Source organism: Cylas formicarius, unplaced genomic scaffold (genome assembly GCF_029955315.1).
Source record: "Cylas formicarius isolate icCylForm1 unplaced genomic scaffold, icCylForm1.1 PGA_scaffold_5__7_contigs__length_24384050, whole genome shotgun sequence".
Lineage (NCBI taxonomy): Eukaryota > Metazoa > Arthropoda > Insecta > Coleoptera > Brentidae > Cylas > Cylas formicarius.
In genome coordinates this window covers 8,126,621-8,142,208 of record NW_026844341.1, presented here as the reverse complement: position 1 = coordinate 8,142,208, position 15,588 = coordinate 8,126,621, and the positions used below count along the sequence as shown (strand labels likewise).

At 34.7% G+C, this 15,588-nt stretch overlaps 1 long non-coding RNA gene across 1 annotated transcript; it reads right to left on the bottom strand.

Annotated features, from left to right (window-relative positions):
* Positions 1-13,399: 13,399 nt before the first annotated feature.
* LOC132702537 (uncharacterized) lies at positions 13,400-15,231 on the bottom strand. The gene is made up of 3 exons (XR_009618895.1): positions 15,046-15,231; positions 14,817-14,974; positions 13,400-13,466 (listed from the first exon to the last, which is right to left on the bottom strand). It is a non-coding gene; the product is annotated as an uncharacterized LOC132702537 (long non-coding RNA).
* Between the last annotated feature and the right edge of the window lie 357 nt (positions 15,232-15,588).

The window sequence follows — 15,588 nt, the reverse complement described above, 5'->3', positions numbered from 1 at the left end:
AAGCAGCACCGTTACCATCTCCGGCGCAGAGTATAAATACCGCACGCACCGCCGATAACCTCCCAGTGTTCGAAGTGTTTTCGGAGCGCGAGCATTGAAGATGCCAAGTGAGATTTTGGCGAAACGTCTGCAGGATTCCAGTCGGATGCAGGATTTGCAGGATTCCAGTCGGATGCAGGATTTGCAGGATTCCAGTCGGAGTTCAACGAGCGAACGGATGATATCCCGGAATATAGTGTCATCATATATATATATATATATATATATATATATATATATATATATATATATATATATATATATATATATATATATATATATATATATATACCCCCCCCTGGGGGTCGCGACCCACAGTTTAAGAAGCCCTGATATATACCGAAAAATGACTATAAAACCTTAATTAATGTTGTGAGAATTTAAGTTCAATAAAGGAGAGGTATTTAAATCTAATTGATCGTTAAGCAATACATTTGAATCTATCATTTTGTTAATCTCCATGGCTTCCAATAAATTTAATTTTCTACTTTTTGTGGTTGTATGTAAAATATCAAAGTTGTCGTCAAAAATGTGTTGTTCTGTGTTTAAGTGTGTAGCATAATTAGAATCTAGACTATTGTTTTTAAACGCTCTTATACGTTCGTTAATGCGTTTCTTGAAGGATCTACCTGTTTGTCCAATATAAATTTTAGGACAAGATCCGCATTTCAACCTGTAGACAACTGATTTTTGGGATTTTGGACATTTCGTTTTATTGTTTTTTAAATATTTTCCTATTGTGTTGTTAGTTCTGAAAGCTATTTTTAAACCATATTTTGACAAATGTTTTGAAATTTTTTCACTAGGTTCTCCTATGTATGTAATTGTTTTAAATTGTTTGTGTTCTGTATTAGGTTTCGGATAAATAGAGTTTACTGTTGTTGTATTTGTTTTTTATTTATAATTTTATCCATAATGGACGGATTGTAGCCGTTGTTCAGTGCAATTTGTTTAATGATATTAAATTCTTTGTTGTAATTTTCTATTGAGAGTGGCGTATTAAGAAGTCTGCGTATAAAAGAGTTAAATGCAGCCATTTTGTGTGTATAAGGGTGATTTGACCTGTTATGTATGACTGTGTCCGTGTGTGAAGGTTTATGATATATTGAAAAATCTAATTTGTTTTGCGTTTTTGTAATAGTTAAGTCAAAAAAATTAATAGAGTTATCCTGTTCAATCTCGATAGTGAATTTTATACGATATATATAGAAGCAGGTAGTTTGTAAATATTACATTTGATAAAGACGCGCTGTTGTCGAAACAATTGTCATGTCAAAATATATAATTTCGTGAAAATCTGAACTTTCAGTTCTTATTTATTTTGATAAATGAATTTTCATGAAGTAAAAGCCACCTCAGTTCAATTGATGATTGAGCCTCTGATCAGTTAGAATGCTATTATGACACTGGTTTTATGAGCCGGCTTTTAGCTTGTAATTTCTGAATATTCGCCCTGTATAAAAAGGATCAAACTCTGCAACGATTTAACAGCTAATAATTCGTGTCTACCTGATGGGTAATAGTTTTTATTTATTCGCTCAATCATCATTATTTTTTCCTTTAATTTTCATTATAGCGACATACTTATGCATTTAATCATCAAAAATAAGGCTGACTGTTGTCGGCGAGAGAGTGAGACGACGATAAACTCGAGCACGCCAAATCCCCAAAACCTTTCATTCATTATTCAAAACGCGGACTCGGTAGCGCGCTACTCACCCTTTACAAGTGAAAACAATTTCCGTGTGAATATCAGCCTCCACGCACAGGCTTTTCTTTTAGGCGAATTTGACGAGGAAGTGCGTGACTTAATACTCGAATACGCGCGTAATCTCAACTGAATTAACAGTTCGGCGGGAAACCTTAACAGAATTATAAAATATGTATCTCCTCGAGCTCAAAAGCGACTTTGATTCGAGAGGGGGCGGGCGGGGGCGTAGGCGACCGTCAATTCCTGAACGTGGGTGTTTGAAATAGTTTCCTGCAGAATACGAAATATTTTTACGTAAAATTCCCCATACGGTTAAATACAATATAATGATGGGGTCGGGTGTGGGGTTCTAGGGATGACTGTTTTCAACCACTCGCAATTCGTTGATATTTAGGAGCTTTTCAGACAAATTTTCTTATTTAGAGATAAAAGTGATCTTGGAGTGCAATTTTCGAAAAAAAAAAAAAAGAAATGGTTACTTAACTGGTTATAAATTCAAGGGTCCAGTATATTTATATTCTCGTGCAGTATAAAATAAATCTTTTATAAAAGAAAACGATATTATCCGTCGGTGAGCTTCATTATGCTAGAATTAGGAAATGTATGCGTTTAAATAATCAACTGGTGCCAACAGATGCAAAACGGATACTAAAAATAGTGTCACGTTTGGGGTTGGGCGCTACTTTTTTATAGCAGCTCACGACCCAGTCGCTAGGACGAAAAAAAAGGGCGGTAATCCGAGCAAATTACACACCACGGCACCGTATTTTCCATGGGTCCTATATTTGAACCCTTAGCAATTTTAATCCTGCATGACGCCCACGTTCGGAAAAATTCGCCGAAAACATAAAATTAACCTTTGATATTAGGATTTATAATAATAAAAATGATATTGATGATATTTTTGTTTTAAGCTGGAGTTAACAGAGAAACAATTTTTTATTTAGTCGTCGATGTACAAAAATCTACAAAAAAATAAGGAAACAAGAAAAAAGGAACTAAATGTATATAAAACAATGAAAAATATCTAGTGCTATTCGTTTTCTATCTTGGATAATTACATATATAAAAACAAATAAAGAAAGAGTCCTGAAAAAGGCACTGAAATTGCTAAATAAGCGACTGATTTTTATAAATCCTATCCGAAAGAACGGCTATAAAATCTTTGCTTATTATTAATTACGGTTAAATTATTGTAAACAACTTTTTGTCAAAGTATATTTTACACTAAAAATCTAGTTTAAGATCTTAATTTCAGCTGTTCAACAATAACCATTTTTGTAAATATTGCGATAATAATAAATCAACAAAATCTGATTATAGTGATAATAAGAAACGAAATATCATTATCGCTAGAATAACAATTAAGTGTTAAGTACAGCGACTAATAATCGACCTTTTCCAGCTTCGTCATTGTCGGAATTGAGGAAAGTATGACGGTCTTCCGCGTGAATCAAAAAAGTACCCAGTTTCTGAGCAGAAACTTATGATGCGAATGCTCTTATAAGTGTCATTGATGATATTGTCCGAGCTACTGACAAAAAACTAATGAGTGCCTTAATACTTTTGGATTTTTCGAAGGCATTCGATACTGTGAACCATGACCTATTGATTTCCAAGCTGAATTTCTATAGCTTTTCCTCTAATTCACGCGAGCTGATTAAATCGTATTTTTCAAATCGATATCAGAAAATATCCTGTGATATCAGATATTCGAAATAAATTGAAATTTTCTCTGGGGTGCCGCAAGGTTCGATATTAGGGCCGTTATTATTTTTTTTATTTACACTTCTGCCATTTTAAAATCTTTTTTATTTTTGCAAAGTTTAGGCATATGCCGACGATACTCAATTGCTATTTTGATTTTAAGAGTAGCATGGATACAGAGGTATTTATAAATCAAGATCTTTACAGGATTAGTGAACTTTCTCGTGCCCATAATTTAAAGCTAAATGTTTGGTAAAATAATGACATTTGGAAATAAAAATAAAGTTAAGCTACTTAAACAAAATATTAATATAATATTAAACTTTCCGTTGTCGATTCAGCAAAAAATTTGGGGTTAATCATAGATTGTGATCTAAGATTTCGTGAATATTTTAAAAATATCTTTCAAACGGCATATTTCTCACTAGAAATCTTATATAGTAACAGGCATATTTTGAATTTTAGACTTAGGAAACAATTATGTGAGTCACTTGTTCTCTCAGATTTTAATTATTGTATTGTAGTGTATGGTTCTTTTATTGATCGCGAGTATAAGTGCCGTATTCAAAGGTTGCAGAATGCTTGTGTTCGTTCTAATATGGGTCTTCGAAAATATGACCATGTATCTGCTGCATATCGTCAACTTAATTGGCTTAAAATGGAATAAAAAGGGCTCTTCATTTCAATATATTCGTCATGACAATTATCCATAATGTCGATTCACCCACTTTCCTGAGAGAGCTGCTTACTCCTATGAATGTAAGATACAGGTAGAGACTAACGATGCCACATCATCAGAGTGCCTTGTTTCGTAGATCTTTCACATTCAACACAATTCGTGTTTATAATTCTTTGTCACAGGAATTCAGTAACTTAAATTTATATTCATTTAAACAATGGTACAAACATCATTTGTTACAAATACAGTTTTCCTAATAATGTGTTACTAATTATGTTATTGGCAAGGGATTATATTGAGTTATCAAATTCTTTATCTTCAATTACATTTTCTGTAGTGTGTAGCAGAGTTATGTTGTTCTTCCGATTTTGCAGGTATTTTTCATATTTTATTTGTTGTTCATCCATTTTTTATTTCAAAAAATAGTGCGCAATTTATTAATTACATTAATTTAGCGGTTCATTAGAGTAGCTGTTTAAAGCTAGACTGTGCCGCTTTTGACCTATCTGTTTACTTTGTTTTGAAAAATATTAATATTGTATATTGTTTTTTTTTGGCTATAATAAAGGCTATTTATTATTATTATTAATTATTTATCGCATGTGATAATAACACAGGTCTACAAAATTAAATTTTTTGACAGATGTTTTTATTTTTAAAACTGATTTAAATTATCGAAGGCTGCATTTATTTGTAACACGTAAGGTTTTTTAGTAAATATTAAAAGAATAAAAACGATATTTCTAAAATAATTTATTTTTTTTAATCAGTATAAAAGTGGAATCCTGGTAAAAAAAAGTGTAAAAAAAATGACACAATTTTTTGAGTGAAATATTCGTCTTTTTGTCATAAAGCTGCGGTGTCCAGACATTCGGCTATATGTTTCTAAGGGCATATTCGGTTTTAACATCCAGCAGTAGTCCGCCATCATCGTTATGCTCCATCCGCCTTGGTATCTCCCTGTTCTGTTGTAACTATTCCAAGATTTTCAGGAAAATAGTTCAAGTGTGGAAACAGGAATTGCACTTTCAACCTAGATGATGAAAGTGTTGTAACATATTTTGAACAATATTTTGACATGAAGAGGAGGCAGTAAAACTTTTTTGGGGTCAACTAAGCTATCTCTTAATACGTTTTTGCTACCAGGTGTAAGACTTGTTCTAGAGGGCCATTCTATTTGTGTCCAATGTCTATCTCTTGCCCGACTATCCCACTTACAAATAACGCACGGAAATTTTGTATAACCCTCCTGTTGCATCAACTGATGTTCTTAGTGGTTTATGTTCTTCAAAAGAAATCCTCAATTTTTATACATTTGTTTTAAATGTACCGAATGTGCAAAGTAAGTCAGAAATATTGTTACAATACACTAGCGGTCTATTTTGAGTAAAACATTGATATAGCTTTTTTTCACGATCCCGGAAAAAGCTTGATGTGGCGCCAGGTGCCAGTAAATGCTTGTCACGAAGTCGCTAATAATTCGGATGCATACTTTCGAAGCTGCAAATCTGTCATCATCTGAAACGGAATTAGATTCCTCTGATTCTGATGATATAACATTTTAGAGTTCTTTTGGAGCGGTAGGTATGAGTACATTTGGTCCATGAGGAATTGGTCGAATAGCAGAGTCAAGATTGAGATACACAATTTATTTCTTGTTACTTTCGAAAAATCGATGAAATCGATTCTTTTAAGAAGTACTAGAGGATTGCCGTTGGGAAAGAAATGATCAGGGTCGAAAAAAAAAATTGTTTGTTCGTTCTCCGTTCTCCGTTTCTCGTCTTTTGGTTTTTACGAAATAACTTTGGAATAGTTTGACCTACGCAATTGAGATTTGTCTCCTTTTTAACCGTTCACGAGGCACATAGGCCTATTAAAAAAGGCCGCGATCCGATCCCGGCATCTATCTTTTTTTCGCGATTTTCCACTGTTTTTCGGGCATCGCTATGAAACACGATAAGTGTCCGAAAGTTGAAGCTATCGTCTTTAAATTTTGCAAGTAAATAGCATTTGGCCTCCTGATAGAACCTATTGAAATTGGGAGCTGGGGGGGTGGGGAAGTATTTTAAAAAAATTAAAAACCGCGAATGCAAGGGTCTAAGAAAAAAATCATTTCCCGAAAACGGTTTACGCGACCAAAAAAATTCTGAAATTCAAAGACGCAAAAATTTGGCTGCATAAGCTTTTATTCTTGACAATTTTTCAGAAATGTACAGGGTGCGACGCAAATTAAAAAAAAAACTAGAAAATGGGTCTCCCTATTATTGAAAATTGACGATAACTATAGGACTGTGTTTCAAATATTACTTTCTTTTACATAGCAATAAATCTCGCATATACAGCTAAAACTTGTGTATTTAAGGTTTTCACCTATTGTACAGGGTGTTCGCGATGTTGGGTGCAATATTAAAAAACGCAATAGGCGCCCTAAATTTTCAGCTACCGACTTCAGATTTGGCAGAGAAGTAAAAGTTCAGACCCACATAAACTACTAAAGTTGAGCGCAATTAAGTACCGAAAAGTATATTTTTTTAATTTTTGATTTTTTTTTGGTAATTTTGGCTTCCAAAAAAAAATGTTTTACTCCATAACCATTCATCCGATCGGCAAAAATTTTTAACTGGCAGACGCGGAGGATCCAGTGCTGTAACATTTATTCCAAGCATTTTTTCGATTATATACAGGGTTTTTAAATCATAGGCAAAAATCCAAAAGGCTTTGAAAATTGTTCTTTTCCAGAGTAAATTATTAACCGCAAATTAGAAATCGTAAAAAATATAGCCAATGGGTTAAATCAGTGTCATAGGCCGCATCAAGAGCTACAAGTTTTGTATTTGCGGTTTTCATCTATCACACACACTGCTCGAGAAATTTGATGTCAGGCGCGATGACGTCATTGATTATTACGGCGCACTGCATGGTTTCAGAAAAATCTTATTTTCTCAAAAACCATTTACTATTTTTAAAAAATTCTTTGACTAGGAAATGTGGAAGATCCAGGGCTAGAACTATCAATTCCGAATTTTTTTCAAATATGTACAGGGTTATGGTTAAAAAAAATCTAAAAGACCCTGAAAATTTCCGTTTTCGTTTGTAAATTATTAGCTGTTAATGAAAAACTATAAAATTTGGAAAATTTTGGTCCAAACAGTTTCGTAAAATGCGAGGAGAGAGAGTTTCAGGTTTCGTCTTCGCGCAAGATACTTGGAATATTATAATTGGAAATCTTTATTACTTGTACAATTTTTTATATTTATCAAAGTTTGTCGTTACTTTGAAAGTCGGCGATAAGTAAAAGGCGCTTTATACACGGTGTGTACACAATATAATTCGATCGATTTTGCGAAAGTTCTATAGTGGTCCGCAGGAGCACGATAGAAAAACAATGCGTGCCTCTAGGATAAGGAAACGCTCTAAGCGCTACGAACTTGCCCCGCCCAGCGACGATTTTTCGAAAGCAATCTTGTTTTTTCTGTTGAATCCTTGAACATTACACGAATAAAAATAACAATCCTTACTGTGATTCCTAGTCTCTCGCCATACCATAGAAACACCAAAGCTTAAACATTTCTCCCTAACTTTTGTCAGTTTCTTAATGCTTCAACAGAAACGGAACAAATACTATGAGGAGCCTAGGATATGCCTTTGTCGCTAATTTTTACACCAAAATAAGCGTGGAATGCATTTTTCACAAAAGAACTTATAGTTTGCCTTTGCTTTACTACTACATAACTACCACAGATATAACAAAAGCTATTTGAATTGTTCACATAATGCACAACGAAGACAGCAGCCGTAAAGACAATAGCAAGACGACCGATACAACCAAACTGCACATGAGCAGGTTAGTTTTGGTTAGTGTGTTGTATGGACGCTTTTGCGCGAACTCTGTTACTTTGCAGAGAAATCTAATCTTATCCAGTGTTGCCAAATCACATTTGATTTCATAAAAATTAATTCATTTAAAAATCATGCCTAACATGGAACAAACATATTCACGTCATAGATATGAATATTAATAAAATAACATTTTTAAGATATTGAGCGCTATAAAAAAATGATGTGATAGAGCAAAAATATGGCGTATGGTCGAAAGGCACAGTTCGACCAGAAGTGAAGAAACTTCGTCACATCCCGCAGCGTTTGTTTTAAACTGTTTATTGTCGATGAACCTTTGCAATTAGTGTTTATACAGTGGGGTTTTATGGAGAGTCGAGACTAAATGATAACGCGATTAAGCCGTCTGTTTTATGAAGCTTTCTTAATGTCGTTGAACGGCTAGACGAAACATTAGTACCTAAAATATCATATTACCCAGACCATGAAATTTTCAACAATGTCCACACACCGAGGACGCAGTTTTAGTTGGATGTGGAATAAAGCGAAACCAAAAATTTAATGACACGCTTTGAGGTTACTAATTGCTACCTTAAAATATGGAAAAATTTAGAGTAAGTCAGGCTATTTCCTTAATAAACTTTTGCTTAGATTGTGATTTATATTCCGCGTAATTAGGTTTTTGTAATTTTCATTTAGTTAAAAGGCGCTACCACCATAAATTAATCAGCGAGGCGGCGCTTTCAAATAAAAGAAGACTTCAATGTTTTTTTTGTTATAAACTATAAATTGTTTAGTAGTTTTCAGATTTTGATAAATGGTCCCTTTTCGTGTTGGAATTCTTAGGTAGCCATTATTTATATATCGGTTAGTTTTGGCTAGTTTGTTAATAGGTATTTTTGAACTACTTCTTATGTTTAACATATACTTCAATATATATCCTATATATCCGCTCCAAGTGCTGAAGATGGTTTATGAATAATTACAAAATAATTACAATTTATTCTTCCTCGTGATGCAGCATTACGCATAAAATTTTGTAAGATGATATTGGTTAGAAGATAATCATTTTTTGAAAATTTTTACTAACCGAAACTATGGTATACCTATTTTCACTAGTTTTCGAGTTATAAGCAAAAGATTGCACATAGTTATGCAAACGTAGATATTTTGATTTTGTTTTACATTTATGGTGAGTGTCAAAGCATTGTTTCAAGAACGTGCAGAAGTCTTAATGAACAATATTCGAATTTGCCACCAATGAATGCGGAAAAGTTTAAAAAAATTGAAGCAAATTTTGAAAACCTATGAAGAAGGGAACTTCCAAAACCTGTTACATACCCAGAAGAAAATGCAATGAACGTTTTAGCATATTTTGATTACATGCGTCTATTCCTAGCGTTAATAGTATATTATGCAACAAGTGCGGTAAACGGCATTTGACTCACGAGTTTATTTGACACGAGCGGAGTGAGCTTTTAATAAACGAGTGAGTTAAAAAGTTGACCGAACGTGTTGCATACTATACTGTTTCTACGACCGTTAGATTTTGGGTCCATTTTCGCGAAACAATACTGATACATTCAAAGACATGACCGTCAGAATTAAAAAACGTCAAAATTAGAAACGTGGAAAATATCTCCGAAAACATCGGAAAGATTTAGGCATATCTCATTCGTCCATTCAACGGATACTGAAAAAACGTAATATGCATAATCACAAAATAATTACATTACAATCTCTTCTCCCTCGTGATGCACCATTGCGCGTAGAGTTTTGTGAGGTGATATTGGTTAGAATATAAGAAGTTCGAAATTTTTTGAAAAGAATTATTTGGACCGACGAGTCAAAATTCATCGTGTTTTGTTTGTTGATGGATGTTGATACAAAACAGGTTTTTGTATCTACAACGAGAATTTGAACTAGGAAAAATGTCTGGATATTTTACGAACAGTTCTTACAGATTTTTTAGCCAAGTTGCCATTAGCGTTACATGGCAGTTGTTCGTACCAACTTGATGGAGCTCCTGCTCATTGCACAATTAGAGTAAGTCAAGAACTTACAATCATGTTTGAAAACCGTCTAGGTCGATTTAATTGGTCACCGCGTTCGCCATATATCTTTGGGGCGCTAATAAAGAAAGATTGTATAAAACTCCAGTTGGAACAATAGAAGATTTTGATTTCAACAACAACAACTTGATCCAAACGAGATTCAAAGGGCAACGGTTTCAAATGTTATGAAGTCCATTCGTGGATGTCTTATAGCAAATGGAGGTCATTTCAAGCATAATATCTAGTTGTATGTAATTAAAAAGAATTTAAAATCCTTTATTAGTCTTTAACATTAGCTTTGTGTATAACAGTTTCTGTGAATATTACATTTTTGTTGGGATATGTATTTCCTTCCGGTTAGACTCTTAAAATTACTTATTTGAACACATTAATAACGGAATATTAAGTTCATTTATGTCGTAATTTTTTTTACAAAAAACGTTACCATGACCGACCACAGCCTGTTACCCAAATGAAATGTGTTTGCTATAATTAGCTTTAATTGCAATATTTGGTTTTCTGCTTGTAACTTGAAAATCAGTAAAAATAGATATACCATAATTTGGTACTTTTAAATGGCAAATTAATTGTACATTTACTTGAAAATACAAAATATGGGGTGTTCCATTTAAAATTCCCACGTAACATGGATTTTCATATCTTATCAATTTTGCCTTATCTTACGAAAGCACTGTACGGGATAAGTTAATTCTTATACTATATTGTGATAAAGCAATTTAATAGGGAACCGCAACTAAAAATTCAGGTGTTCGGGTTGCGAAAAAATTATTATTATATGTCGGGTTGTTTTTTGCCAAATTTCCTAAAAAAGTATTTTTTATCTCCGAGAATGTTCAAGATCGATAGGTACATGTTACATAAACAAGTTCCAGAATGTTTCTGCAGAATCTAAAAAACGAAAGGTGATATCTGGCAACACACCATGGTCAAAAATAATTTTACATAGGTAGCTCAATATTCGCTTACGTGAGTAAGGGAAGCCGATTTATTTCTGACTACCTTTAATTAAATTTACACCAACCTTTGCGAAGCTTCTAGCCATCGTGTTCCACTCTCCCCTATTTATAATGTTATATATAATATTTATGATTATTTATCAGAAAGTATTTATTAAAAAAAATGTTTTTGGCATTTACAAGATTTTCGAAATCTCTGGCTTCATGCTAAATGAATAGAATTATCCAAAAAATAACACTTTCAAAAAATTAATTATGATTCGGTTATAATAATATGCAATAGCGCTCGTTTACCCGTGGTATTACGCAAAGGGATAAAAATGTACAAATAACCAGAATTGATAATTGTAATAACGAAAATAGAAATGTTGGTTAATTTTTGAGGTGGGCCTTATTTTCGCATACTATACTATACAATTTTCCCAAATTATAAGTGGCTTCTCTAATTTTCCGCCGATCGATTTGTTAACGACGTGATCACAGAAACGTGTTTCAACCATTCGAAAACAACCACTAATGAAAGTCGGACATTGTCGAATTTAACGCAATCAAAGGCCCGAACAAATTTGTTTACGTAGTCGGTTGCGGCGGGGAGTTTTTCCCAAAGTTGTTAAGGTGCCGGCGTTGCCGCAACTTTAATTGCTTTTTATTTGCGCTTGTTTACTCTTTTACTTTTGGCGTTTCCCTTTAAAATTAAGGATGCGTTCGTGGGAAGCAGCTGGACTTCGTCGTGTGCTGCAAATATTACAGGTGTTAGCTTGCTGTTACAGAAAAAGGTTAAATAAAAAAGTTATAAGAAACAATTTAAAATTATTTTCAAATTTACAGGGTAATTCATAAATATATGGGAAATCAAACTTATATATTTTTAAATTGAACACCCTGTATAATTTGGCATTAATAGATACTCCCTTTTATACTCAATCACCCAATGTAGTTCGTCAAAAATGCCCTGTATTTATTTGATTATTGTATAGTCACTTATTTTATATTTGCGTTAAGTTAGTTTGAATCGTTTATACAGGGTGAGTCAAAATTAAAAAGATAAATGTTCGTGAAAAATTAAATGGAACACCCTGTATATTGTGCTTTAATAAATACTTTTTTAATTTTATTAAGCATTTAGTAGTACTTTCCGAAGTATATACATTTTTACGAATAAAATATTAAAAATTATCAAACCCTGCGAAAATATCACAAATGACTGAGAACAACATAAATATTACCTGAACGTGAAAAGTCTACAGAGACGAATTAAGTAAAATTCTTTCAGATAATAGCATTCGTTACGTGTTAGTACAAAGTGTAGTGCGAAAATCATTTATTAAATGTGAGATTTAAACAAATATAAAATTATGAACTGCTCAACTTTGGAAAAACAATTTAAACGCTACTTTACGTCATGGATAACATTAAAAGTGCAATATTAATATCGCTAACAATTTCAGAAAAAACGCTTACAAACTGCGAAACAGAATTATTTAATTAAGTTTCACTTTATTTATTGCACCGAATTCGATACATGCTCTAACGCGGTCTTTGAGCGATTGGGCAGTATAATAATAATAATAATAATAAGGCAGAGGAGCTCTAGCTGAGGCTTGCTAGTGCTTTGGGGAGCAACGACCCCACCTACCCCAGTTGGTAGCCCCTGCCTTAAAGGGACCGCGGAGATTTCACCGGCCCGGTCACCGTGACTGGGGCGTATGAGAGCTCCGCGGGGATGGCGTCTGTCTCTAGAAGAGCGGCCGTCCAACAGCGTCTGTACCTCATGTCAGAGGCGGCTGGGAATAAAGGCTATCGGAGGCCTGCCAGCAAAGGCTTACTTTGCAATACCCAAAAATTGGTGATGGTACAGACAAGGAAATATAGATACTCGGGCGGTGAAGAGTTGCGGGCTGACTCTTCTCGGAGCCGTCCGGAGGTTCAGCCTGGCCTGGAGAATCGTGAGGCGAGTGGCGCGGCTTCAGGTAGCGGAACCACAAGACGGCAAACGACAATGGCTAGAGGAAGAACGCCGACTCATTCAGAGGATTTGACCCAGCAAGAAGCTGCAGTCACCCCAGAGATTGCCAGAAACATAACGCGCAGGTACTACTGGTCTACTCAAGACAATACTGATTTAATGCGTGCGTACTTCCTCTGTACGAATGGTGAACGGGAAAAGCAGGGATTTAGAAAAAAACTAGTAACTGAATCGACCCGAGCTAGACCAGACTTAAAATTCGGAGAACAAAAGCTAGCTGGTCAACTAAACTCAATCAGGGCTCATAAACTTTTGTCACAGCTGGAGATCGGAAAAATTAAGCAAGAGGTTGAGACATTGCTGATTGGACATAATAATGACTTACCTGAACATGATAATGATAATATCATTTTTAACAACGATAATTTACCTGATGGGGTCGCTGAGGTTGATGAAGAATTGACTGCTCACAGCAACAGAAACGCAGAAGTCGAACCTGAAATAGAAAAAACAGAAATATTAGATATGTTCGCAATATTGCAGTGGCATGGATTGACTATCAAAAAGCCTTCGATTCGGTGCCACACTCTTGGCTAATTGAATGCTTAAGACTCTATAAAATCGATGAGAAGATAGTCAATCTATTAGAAAGGTGTATGAAAAACTGGCAGACCAAATTAGTTGTAAACCTTGATACTGGATCTGTGAACACCGAAGAAATACCAATACGAAGTGGAATCTTCCAGGGCGATGCGCTAAGCCCTGTATGGTTTATCCTGAGCCTGAATCCCCTCTCCTGGGCCTTAAAAAGATCGAACCTAGGATACGAGCTGAAAAATGGAGCCCAAAAGTATAAACTAAGCCACCTCTTTTACGTTGACGATCTGAAGCTATATGCGGGATCTGAAAACACACTGAATAGATTAATCCAACTCACACAACAATTCTCAGATGACATCAAAATAAGATTCGGGTTGGATAAGTCTGCCAAACTTATAGCCCATAAAGCTATACCAAAAACTTATGATAAGCTGGAATCTGAAACCGAAATAATGTATCTTAACAACGCGTATTATAAATATCTAGGATATGAGCAGAATCTTAATATTAATCAGAACAATGCTAAGGCTAATATAGAAACTAAACTGCAAAACAGGGTGATAAAAATATTAAAAATCGAACTAAACAGAAAAAACAAAATTAAAGCTGTAAACACATGGGCGGTACCGGTAATCACGTACACGTTTGGTATATTAAAATGGTCTAACACTGACTTGGAGAGGCTGAACAGGAAAATAAGGACCCTCATGACAGAGCATAGAATTCACCATCCTAAGGCATGCACTGAAAGGCTATACTTACCAAGATCGATAGGCGTCAAGTAAATCAGTTAAAGAAGTTCTTCCACCGTAAAAAAGATACTTCGACGTTGCATAAGCTCGCTTGTCAGTCGGATAGATACTCAGCTGTAGATCTCAGAAAAAATGAAATAAAAGAGATACCAACACTTGATGAGGTAAAAGAGAAGTGGTTGAGTAAGCCCCTTCATGGAAAATATCCAGCTAGTTTAAAAACTGCTGGGAGCGAATCAACAAATTGGTTAGTTAAGGGGGCAGCTATTCCCTGAAACTGAAGTATATCCAAAAGATCAGAATAGATGATGATAAATGTCGTATGTGTGGACGGGTGCCAGAGACCATCGAACATGTAATAGCAGGATGTCAAACGCTAGCTCCGTCTGAATACACCAAAAGGCACAATTTAACAGCAAATATTGTACACCAAGAACTAGCAATGCTATGCAACCTGGGAGAGGGAAAATACAGTCCATATTTTAAATACATACCTGCTCCAGTTCTTGAGAACGAAAATTATCGGCTATACTGGGATACACCTATAGTAACAGATAAACCAATAGCCAGCAATAGACCAGACATTATTCTGCTGGATAAGGCTAATAAAAAGGCGTATTTCATCGACGTCTCACATCCCTCGGACCACAACCTGGAACAGAAAGAGAGAGAAAAAATTAATAAGTATTACGACTTGGCAGAGGAATATAAAAAAATACTCACCCTAAAAGCAGTACATGTTATCCCTGTAATTATATCGGCCACTGGGCTAGTTACCAAGAAGCTTGCAGGATACCTGGAAAGACTGAATATAACGAATAAAACCATCGTTACAAAAATGCAAAAGTCCGTAATACTTGAAACTTGCAAAATCGTCCCAAAGACCCTGAATATCCCGGAGACATAAACCTTTCCCCCCCCCCCAACTTTAGTGACTGGTTAATAAACCCCACTAAAGCTGCTACCCTAATAAGGAGAAAAAAAAATAATGATAATAATAACAATATTTACAAAATTCAGAAAACACCATCCAAAAGCGTCAGTTGAAAGAATAAATCTACCAAGAAAAAGAGGAGGAGAGGAATAAAAAGTGCTGTGGACGCTTGCAGTCAACAAATCTAAAGAAATTTATTCCATCAGCGAAACAATGAACTTCACCAAGCCATAGTGAGAGCGGATACAGGATATACTCCTCTAAATTTAAGCGTAGAAAATTTTGAGCCATTGGGCACAGACAGGCGTTCAAATGAACTTGTTACGTAACTT